We start from the raw sequence: 11,023 nt of genomic DNA, 5'->3' as shown, positions 1-11,023 counted from the left end.
AAAATATATCCTTAATAGAGAAATTTTATATCCTAATTAGGTTTAGAAGTCTATAAAGTGGTTAAGAAACATTCACGTTCCCTTCTCAACCTCTCAAAATAGGTACGCTATTTTTCATTTTTCATGCAACAAGGTGTTCTTCGTTTCTCTATCTCTCTCTCTCTCTCTCTCCCTCTCTCTCTATCTGTTTATGTGGGTATATGTAAATAGATTAAGAAGCCTTCACATGCCCCTCTCTACCTCTCAAAATAAGCACACTATTTATTATTTCAAGGTGTGCATCATCTCACTCTCTCTGTGTGTTTATGCACGTTCTTGTTATATTGGTATAATTTCATTAAATCAAAGTTTTCTTTAAATGGCTTTGTTTGTGTTTGTTCTTCTAAATTTATTTTCATTGCAATTAGAATATTTATTTTGTTTTGATTGTCATGTCTACCTTAACATTCTCTCCTGTGACTTTGAAATGGGGAGTTCGCTTAGGTGTAGGACTATTCTTGGTTTTGCATGTGTAACATATAGCGAAGACTGACATATTTGTGGTTATGAATTTGTTTATTTAGTTTATCAAATTATCCTGGTAACTAAATTATGATCTATTGGATGCAAAAGATTTTTTTTTAGATTTGTATGTATCGTTGCTATTGTTTCGTTTTTAGTTGGTGAAGGTGATGAACAATAGTCATCCTTTTCATCTATTAATCATAATTTTTAATATGTCTTATAGAGATGGTTGGTTAGTTATACATTATAAACTATTAATGCATTGATAATTATAGATCAGTCCACGGCCCTCTCTTTCACATTATCACTTGGTTTTTGTGATTTTCGGGTATGATTTACTTTTGAATGAAGCTTAACAAAGTCCATATTAATGGTTAGCCATAGTATTTTTTATTTTTATTTTTTTTGTATTACCTTTGTTTGTAGATTTTAGGTGTTCTTCTCATTTTCTGAAGATTGAGGAACACATTGATCTTTAAAGGTAAGTGAAACCTTACTTTTCTCGAGTTATGTAATTATTTTTTAAAACTTTTATAAGCATCTGCTTTGAACTAAATTATACATTATCTTATTATGTGGATGTTCTATTTGGAGCAAACAACAACAAACAAAAATTATAAGTAATTAAAATAATTACAAATTTTTATTGCTTCAAAATTTTAATGAGTTTTCGACATAAATAATATTTTTTTATGTTTTATAAAAATTTATATACCTTATTATCCAAAAATTTGTGCTTTCATTAGATAGTCAATGCTTTTTAATCACATGCAAAGCACGTGTTATATATGCTTCAAGGGTAGAAAGGGAAGAGAGAGAGAAGATAGCATATCTTCTAAAATAGAGTGAAATCTCAACATTGTGAGAAAATTTGAGAAGGTGAGGTATCTCTTTCTTCTGTATTTCCATACCTTTTTGCCAAGGTCACACGTCCAGCTGCAATGATTTTAGATCTTGCTACGCATACTATAGGGTTTTTTGTTTCAAATTTTTCATGCATGTAGTAACAGGTTACCAGATTATATCATTTTGTAGAGGCAAGACTTACATAAAATATTACTAGTAAATGACAAAACTATCCCTCCATAAGGGGCCTCTTGCCATGGCTAGTCTTCGAGAGCTTTTTCAGACACCTACAATGATAATTCGGGTGATCAAATGACGTGGAATTGATGTTTACACTCCTGTGAACGTTTTGATACCCTTTAATTGCCCTGAAACAATTTTTTTTTGCAGAACCCTAAATCCAGCGAAGCTCATAAACATTGCAAATCTTTTAGCATCAATGTAGCTCGATTTGTGATGTTCCAAGTCTTCATTTTTGTCACAATCAGTTTGCAGTAATTTTCATCCGTTTTGGTCTAGAATTGACCTTTTTCTAATTTTAAAAGGTTATCGGAAAATGGGTTTCCAGCAACTGAAAAATCGTGCCTTTCATCAACTTCAAAATTTGTATCTTCCGACTTCCAATTGTGTATAAAACTTGTACCAAACTATAGCTATTCGACATACGGTCACAACAAAACCATTATTGTGATGATCCGTCGTCAGAATCTTCAACTATTGCCTTCCAAAGAATTGGATGTTTTCTTATGAATTCGCACATTTTTTAGCACATCTTTTCTCTAGAAATTATCTCACTTAAGTTCATTCCAAGATGCGTGCCTTATACCAAAATGGCTGTGAAGATATGACCATTTGAAATTCACCCAAATTGAGATGACATGGTGTTTCCATAAATGGAAACTGGTTCGTTAAGGCCACACCTCCATAGTATAAAACCTACCCTTTTATGGTAATATAGGCCCAGAATGGTCCCAGAGAGTCCGATTGAGCCAAACTTTTGCACTTGGGAGTTTTTCGACATTCTAAATTCAATGGAAAGGGTATGGTTCAATTTTGAGACCCAAAACATAGGTCTGTAGTTGTGTAGTCCACTTTCAACATGGAAGGAGCTAAACTTGAAAACCGAGTTTCATTTTGACGAGATAAAAACCTATCAGAATATGTCGAAACTTCGTGAATATCCTTAAGGTACCCCAAACTACGATTTTCATGCATTTTGAAGCCGTTCTAATACTTCTTTAGAGGTTGCCCAGTTTCAAGCTTATTCTTTCAGTATTCTCATGGTCTGGTGGTGTCCTTGGCACCGGTAGGACCAGGTTGTTATTGACTCTCTCCTTATTTGTCCCGAGGATACAAGTATGTCAAAAACAATGTAAAACACTTTCCTTTTTTGAAACCTAGGGAAGTTAGGCTTTATTTTAACTTCTATACTTGGATGGTCTTTGTAAGCATATCTGCAAGGTCGTCATCGGTCTTGATCTTGACCAATCAAATTCTTCCATCTTCAACAGCTTACTAGATATAATAATATTAAACCAATATGTGTCTTGACCTCTTGTGGTGAACCGGGTTATTGAACAAATGAATAGCACCCATATTGTCACAAAATAGTTTCATGGGCTTGCACACAAGGCCCATCTCATCCATCAATCCTTGAAGCCACTGAATTTCTTTTTATGCTTTCGTTGCCGCCTTGTCATCCTCTTTGGTAGTTGATAATCCTACTATGTCTTGGAGCCTTGAAAACCAACTTACTGGTCCATTTACAAATCAAAAAGCAAATGCGGTCGTCGACCTAGGTTTACCTAGATCACTGGCAATATTTGCATCTACAAAACCTTACATTTAAGTTGAGCCCTTGCCAAATGTGATTGCATTACTAGTTGTGTCTCTTAAGTACCAAAGCACCCATTTTGTTGCTTCTTAATGAATCTTTCTGAGGTTTACCATAAACCGATTTTGAACACCAACGACATGCACAATATCCGGTCTTTTACATACCATGGCAAACATTAAACATTCAATCGCATTTGCATAGGACACCTTAGCAATGCTTCTTATTTCTTTGTCTGTTTGTGGACTTTGCCTTGAAGGCAATATGAATTGAAGCGCTAGGGTGTCTTCACCGGCTTCACATCTTTCATGCCAAAACTTTCAAGCACCCTCTCTGTGTAACCCTTTTGAGATAGTGTAGTGACAAAATTCCATTTTGGCTATCACTTCCAATTTCAATACCAAGGATTTGCAATGCAGTCTAGGGATCCTTCTTCTCAAATCTTTCGCTCAAAGAAGTCTTGAGCTCATCAATTTTAGCCTCACCTTTGCACACCAAAAGCATGTCATTCAGAAAGAAAATTAAAATCAAGTATGTACTATCATCAAAGAACCTTAAATAGATGCAATGGTCGAACTTACTACTTGTGTATCAGAGATTCATTATGAACATATCAAATTTTTTTTACCATTGTCTTCATGCTTGCCTGAGCGCTTATAAGGACTTCTTCAATTTGCACACAAGTTCTAATTTGCCCTTATCTATGAAGTCTTTCAGTTGTTGCATGTACACTTCCTCTTCAAGTACTCCATGCAAAGAAATTGTCTTCATATCCTTTTTCTCAAGCTCTAAATCATCCATAGCAACTAACCCAAGCACGAATCGAATTGGGACCAACTTGACTATTGGTGTAAAATTTTGATCAAAATCAATGCCTTGTTTTTGTGAAAAACCTTTTGCCACTAATCTGGCCCTTTACTTTTCAAGTTGGCCAATGAGCCCCTTATTTATCTTGAACACCCATTTACAACCAATGGCCTTTCTACCTTTTGGTAGCTCTACCAAATCCTAAGTCTTGTTTCTTTGAAGGGCCAATATCTCTTTTTCCATATCCTTTGACCAAATATTTGTTCCACTAGGGTACACGAGTTTCTCTAATACAACACTTATGTGGCAAAGGAACAACTTCATCATGATGGCCATGTGGTTCTTCATCTTGACTTCAAACATTTTCATGTTCTTCACCATGATCAATGGGTATATTCTCATAAGGCACAATTGCACTTGATGGAAGTATTTTGGGGTTGCCTTCAAATTCTTGGCTCTCTTGTTGCACTTTTTGACCATTCTCCTTCGTCATCATCTCCTTTGCCAATACCGTGGATTCATTAAAATGCAAATCCTAAATAGTGATTATTTTTCGAGTACTTGGATTCTCTAACTGATATTCACACCCTTGCTATAACCCCTAAATATACACTTGTTTGACCTTGGATCTACTTTGTTCCTTTGGCAACTTGGAATAAGTGAATAGGCATCCCAACTAAATTTGTTTAAATCGAAGTAGTCACTCGGAGTTTCATACTATTCCTCATTGGGAGTTTTGCTTCCCAATGCTACCGAAGGTGATCGATTGATAACGTGACAAGTCATTGATACAGCTTCCACTCATAATTCTTGTTCTAAACAAGCATTGCTTAACATAGACCTCGCACGCTCCATCAAAGTGTGATTCATCCTCTCAACCATACCATTTTATTGACGATGTTAGGCATTTGTGTAATTCCTAATAATTCCTCCGCCTTGCAAAAACTTTCAAATTTCATTGATACAAACTCTCCACCATTATCAGTCCCAAGAACTTTGATTTTATGCCCCGTAGATTTTTCAACTTCGACTTTGAAATTCTTGACTGTACAAAACACATCACTTTTGGACATGAGAGATTTGACCCATACTTTTCTTTATAAGTTATCAACAAATGAAACAAAATATAATGAACCTCCATAAGATCTAGTTGGTGAAGGGCCCTACACATCCGAATGAATATAGTCAAGTTTGTACTTACTTGTACGTTTCCCAGTCGAGAAAGGTTACCTATATTGTTTTCCATAGACACAATGCTCACAAAATTCGATCCATCGCTTTTAAGTATAGGAATAAAATTCTTAATCAAGACCTCCAAACCCTTATCACTCATATGGCCCAATCTTCTATATTCCAGATTGTTTATATTGTTTTCCATACACACAATGCTAACAAAATTCAGATCCATCAAGTTTAAGTATAGGAATAAAATTCTTAATCAGGACCTCCAGACCCTTATCACTCATTTGCCCCAATCTTCTATGACATTGATGAAATGGAACTTCCTCACCTTCTACCACCAAATTCACTTCAGCATTTATTATTGTGCTTCCCAATAACTTGTACAAGCCCCAACTAGGACTCCTTTCATCACAATTATAGTTCCTTTTGATAATTTGATTACTCCACCTTCACTAGTGAACTTGTAACCTTCAGAATCTAGAGAAGAGATGGAAATCAAGCTCTTTTTTAGTTCCATCACATGCCTAACAACCTTAATTGCCCTAATAGTCTCATCAAACATTTTTAGGAAAACTGAACCCATTCTATCCACCTTGATGGTTGAGTTATTACCCATGGATACCAGTTATCTGTCACCTGATTTGTAGGAGTCAAACGATGATTTATTAGGGCACATGTGATGAGTGGCTCTACTATCAAGTATGCAATTTTGATAAAAAATAGAGTTATATGCCACCGTCAATACTTCATCTTTTATGATTCGGATGTAGAATCTTCAACTTGATTTACTTCATTCTTTGATTCACTTAACGTTTCACCTCTTGCATCAAGATCTTTGGAAGAATTCACCCCTATTCTCTTAAAATAATTCTTCCTTATATGATCGGGCTTCCCACAATGCCATTACACATTCTTGTTATTGGGCCATCTAGATTTGAATCAAAATCATGAATTACTTCTTGAATGATGCCTTGATGAATCTTCCCATTCATTTGATCGGCCTCTTGTCACAAGTGCTTCTGTCTTAAATTCGGTTTGTGAGAGATTTTGTTTCATACAAACTTTCTAATTTTTCCCATAAATTTGTTGTCGTCTTTTCACCAACAATATTAAACAAAAATTCATTCGCTAAACACAAGTAAATAGTAGCCCATGCCTTCATATCGAGTTCATCCCAATCATCATCCATTATATTGATAGGTTTTTTATCTTTTACATTTAATGCCTTGTGTTTCTCTTGATGTACCAATAAATCTTACATATTTTATTTTCAAATTTCAAAATTATCTGTCCCCTTAAACTTCTCCACCTCTCAAACTTTGAGATGCTATTTTTTTAAAACTACTACACTAATTCCTTGAGCTCTGATACCACTTATTGATTATCGGGATAACCCAATTTTCCCTTTTGAGAAAATCGGGATATCTCAAATCCCTACTCGATGTGGTGAGCACCCCAGGACAATAATTTCAAAACTCAAAATAACATGCCCAAGATGCAATAACAAGTGCATTGTAATTGGAAAAAAATAAATGAGCAAGAAAACAAGTAATATGGGAAATAATCAAAGGACAACACAAATGAAAGTAGATAGGGACACGCACAATTACGTGGTTCACCCAAGATGGGTTACGTCCTCTGGTAAGATGGAAAAGATGTATCCACTATCAAGAGGAAAAACATACAAGATTGGGGTCATGTAGAGTTACCTCATATAATCTCAAGGATAGCTCAAATAAAAGAACTTTGTAAAACAAAATCACCGACGATCGACTCCTTTTTTCGATTCACAGATGTCGTGAAGAAATTCCGATAAAATGGCACAACTAGAACCCAAATGGTGGTGTTAGCGTTTTTCACAAAATACCCCCAAAATTTCTTCCGATGCTTCCTATCTACCTTTTTCGTTCTTTTTTTCTTCTAACCTCTTTTTCTCACCTAACTCAAATGAGTTATAAAGCCTTATGAGAAAGAACCTTTTCATTATGACTAAAATCGCCCTCGTCATAATGAAAATACCGTGGATTATGATTTGACATCATATCCCAAGACGATATAAAAACCGTATTCCTTTTACAATTGATGGTTTATAGCATACCTGATTTACGCTAGAACAGGGAAAGCTTTGTGATATTTGTCTCAAAAGCTTGAAGGCTGGTCTTTAGATATAGCTGAACTTGAATAGTAAATACAAAGATAACCTCAAGTAATTTGTTCATCACATCAATAAATCTTGTTTTTGATAGAAGGGAAAACTCATCGCATAAAACCATTAACAGATGGCTCTTATGATACCCATGTGTTCTGAGACTCAGTCGAGAGCACTCGGACTCGGTCACACCGTATGGGCGAGGCATGCTATGGCCGAGTAGGTTGTACAACATGTTAGTAAATGGGTATGCATGTCTCTTAGCATTGTCCGAGTTTGAATCCCGCTGGTGTAACTTTTGTTTTTAAAGACTGTCTTCTTTTATATGATAGAAGTTCAAGAATCAAATTGTGGGGTTCAAAGATTTGAACCCTAGACTTCTTAGCAAGGCAACTGCTCAATGTCATACAATGTAACCAATATTTCATTAACTTTCTGTACGTAAAAACATGCTGACTAATTATACATATTATTATTTTTTGCATTTTCTTTACAAAAAAAAAAGAGCTAGACTCAAGCAAGTTAAACTGACTCGCACGTATAACTCGCCTCCGCCAAGGTCCGAGTACCATGGCTGAGTTGATTTTTTAAACACTTGTATTCATTATTAACCAGTGTTCTGCGACCCCACCAAGTCCATCATGTTACTCGGCCTGTATGCCCGCAAGAATCTAGCACAAGACCTTGTGAATAGTGGCATCCCGTAAGGGCGGCAAAGCTAACCACCATGTCATTCAAGGTATGATGTAAAAGATGGGATCTTATATAATAAATTATTGTTTTTGTCCTGATCTCTTTATCTTTTAACAATTTAGACTAGGGCGAGTTACTCGAAGCCTTGGCCAATGTCCATTTATGTGATGCCCTGCAATTTAAATGTTTTCATTAACCAACAAAAGTATAATCAAATCACTGAGGCCAATATGCATTAGTGATCACATTTTTTGAAAGAATCGGGCACACTTTTTTTTTTTTTAACATTAACATAAACAATACGGCAGCCTTTTGAAAAAACTCAAAGGGAAAAACTCTCTCAAGTATAGCATTTAACATGAAAAAACATGCTTGAGAGATCCACCTATAGGGTTTCTCATTTAGCACTATCAAAAAATTAACAAACAATATGCAAACCTAACCAATACCTTTCTTTATTATAGTATTGCTGTTGTATGAGATTCTGAGGAAATAATCACATTAAGATTCCACATGTAATGAAAAAAGATGAGAGCAAACAATTCCTCAAGTCCAAAAAGTCACAATTTCCGAAAACCTACAACATTATGGTCAAAAGATCAAGCGAGAGAAGGAGGGAGAGTATTTAAATTTGAAACACAAACATTTAGATAAATGGATAGATTGATCTAGAAATTGTGTTACGTCCACGAACCACACAACATATAAATGCAAACATAGATGCATAAAGACAAAGACCTCGCCCGTGAAATATATTATTACACCTACGATCCAACCAATTGGGAGAGAATCAATACAATCTTTTTCAAAGAGTGTCATTTTTGAAAAAGAGTGTCATTTTTTATATTATAGAAGTTCAAGAAACAAATTGTAGGGTTCGAAGATTCGAACTCTAGAAGCAAGGCAACCGCTCAATGTCATACATCGTTTGTATTTCTTTTGATAATGCCAACTACTAATATATTTACATTTAGGGGCCTTTTGGGTACCTGAAAATCTATTATAATGAAACATATTACAAAGAAATATGAGATCCGTTTGGGTACCTGAAAATCTATTATAATGAAACATATTACAAGGAAATATGAGATTTACCATGTTTGGGTACATTTCATCCGCATGAAAATGGAAATAATATACGTGAAATCTATTACGCACAAGATGGTTGTGAAATCCATTACATGCTTACTGGGTAATCTAACTACGCGCGTCTCTTGACCAAAGAAAAAAAAAAACCTCTATCTACCACCATGCTCCCTCTCTTTTGTGTGCACATCCATTCTCCTGCAATTCCCCCTCTCTCCTGTGCACCTCCATTTCTACTTTCTCTCTAAACTCCACTAATAAGTGTTTGCATGCGCATCCATTTCTACACTCTCCTGCGCACATCCATTTCTACATCCTTGTATCCCCAATTTGGGTTGTAGCCCTCATTTGAAGCCATCTGCTATCATATTGTTATGTCATCGCTCTTCAAGCCCTTGAAGCAATTTTAGGTATGTTCTTTGTTGTTTTTAATTTTTCTCATCAATCCAAAAGGGATTTGGATTGATGGGTTGTTGCATAAGATTTATGAGATCTCCTCATTAGATGAATACTAGAGGTCAATATCAATTTGAGATACCCCTTTCTTCTAATCCTTGGTCCTGTGTTGCTTTTCTTTCTTCTAATCCTCAATTTGAGGGGTTCTCCTCTCCCATTAGTTGGTTTTCTCTCACTAGAGTGAACCAATTTACTCTTTGTATCAGTTACCTTTGGGAGTAGTGATGCCCATTAAAGCTAATTTGCTTATGTTGTTTCTGCTGTTGAATTTGGTTCACTTTGTTTCTCTCTACACCACCATTAGAGCGACCCATGTTACAGTCCTGAATTCGGTTCCAATTAAGAGCCTGCAAGGCCTTCGCATTTCCTATACTTGAGATTCTCTCTCCATTTTTTTTTCTTTTCTTTTTGGGCGTAAATTATCTATAAATGATGGAGATTTTGGTTTTTGGTTTCTTTTTCACCTGTTTTGGTTTCTTATCAAGGTTTCTCTCTCTTATGTGCCCTTGTTTCTTTGTGGTGCTCTGATTTTTCATCCTCTTTGGCTTTGATTTTTCATGTAGCATCAGTAGCTTTGTAAATCTCTGCGATCTCCATATTTTGGCCATTTCCAATCGCATTTGCTTCTAAATACAACCTAAACAGTAGTAATGTATTCGCCAGGTTGCATCTAAATAATACCCAAACAGTAACAATCCATTTGCAATTAATGTATTATGTATTATGTATTATTGTATTATGCTAGTAAAATATTTAAAGACAATATATTTCTAGGTATCAAAACGACTCCTTATGTAGCTTCTGTAACTATCCCTACAGTTTTAAATATTTAGAGACAAGTTTTTTATGTTTTTTACTGATTTCATATTATATTGATATCCATATATGCAACCTGTGGATGCAAACAATATATGTAATTGTACATAACCTGTGACATGATATATATGTGGAAAAAGCCTTGAGTTTTTGATTATCTCAAAAAGCAAGTGCGTCCGTGATTTTAAAAATAACACTCAGTGGTAATAGAGCCTTATCCAAAAAACTTTCAACAAAATGTCCATAAAACTTCAACACAAATTGCACAGCAGGGGTGAGTAAGCTTGGACTCATCCAAGTCACATCCAAACTGAAGCGAAGTGAGCTACAAGACATTAGCATGACCAAATTGGCAATAATCTGGTAGGTCGTAGAGGACTTTAAGTCTAGAGAAATCACCAATATTTCTAATGATGCTTTCTAATTCAACAAAATATTTATGGAAAAGTGGATGGGCTTTGGCGGCCTTCTCAGCAGGTACCCAAGCATCATCAAACAAAACTACAGTCTCAACCTTGACAATTGGCAAGAAGAATGCAAAAACAAACTCCCAAAAAATCAAGCAGCTTAAAGTATTTAGCTTAAAATATTAGAAAGGCTCAGATGCATTATATCCAACCGAAACAAAAACGTTGTACCGCAAGAACATG

Source organism: Amborella trichopoda, chromosome 5, assembly GCF_054954075.1.
Source record: "Amborella trichopoda isolate Santa Cruz 75 chromosome 5, AtrichopodaSantaCruz75HAP2 v2.0, whole genome shotgun sequence".
NCBI classification, from domain to species: domain Eukaryota; kingdom Viridiplantae; phylum Streptophyta; class Magnoliopsida; order Amborellales; family Amborellaceae; genus Amborella; species Amborella trichopoda.
This window is presented reverse-complemented; position numbering follows the sequence as displayed.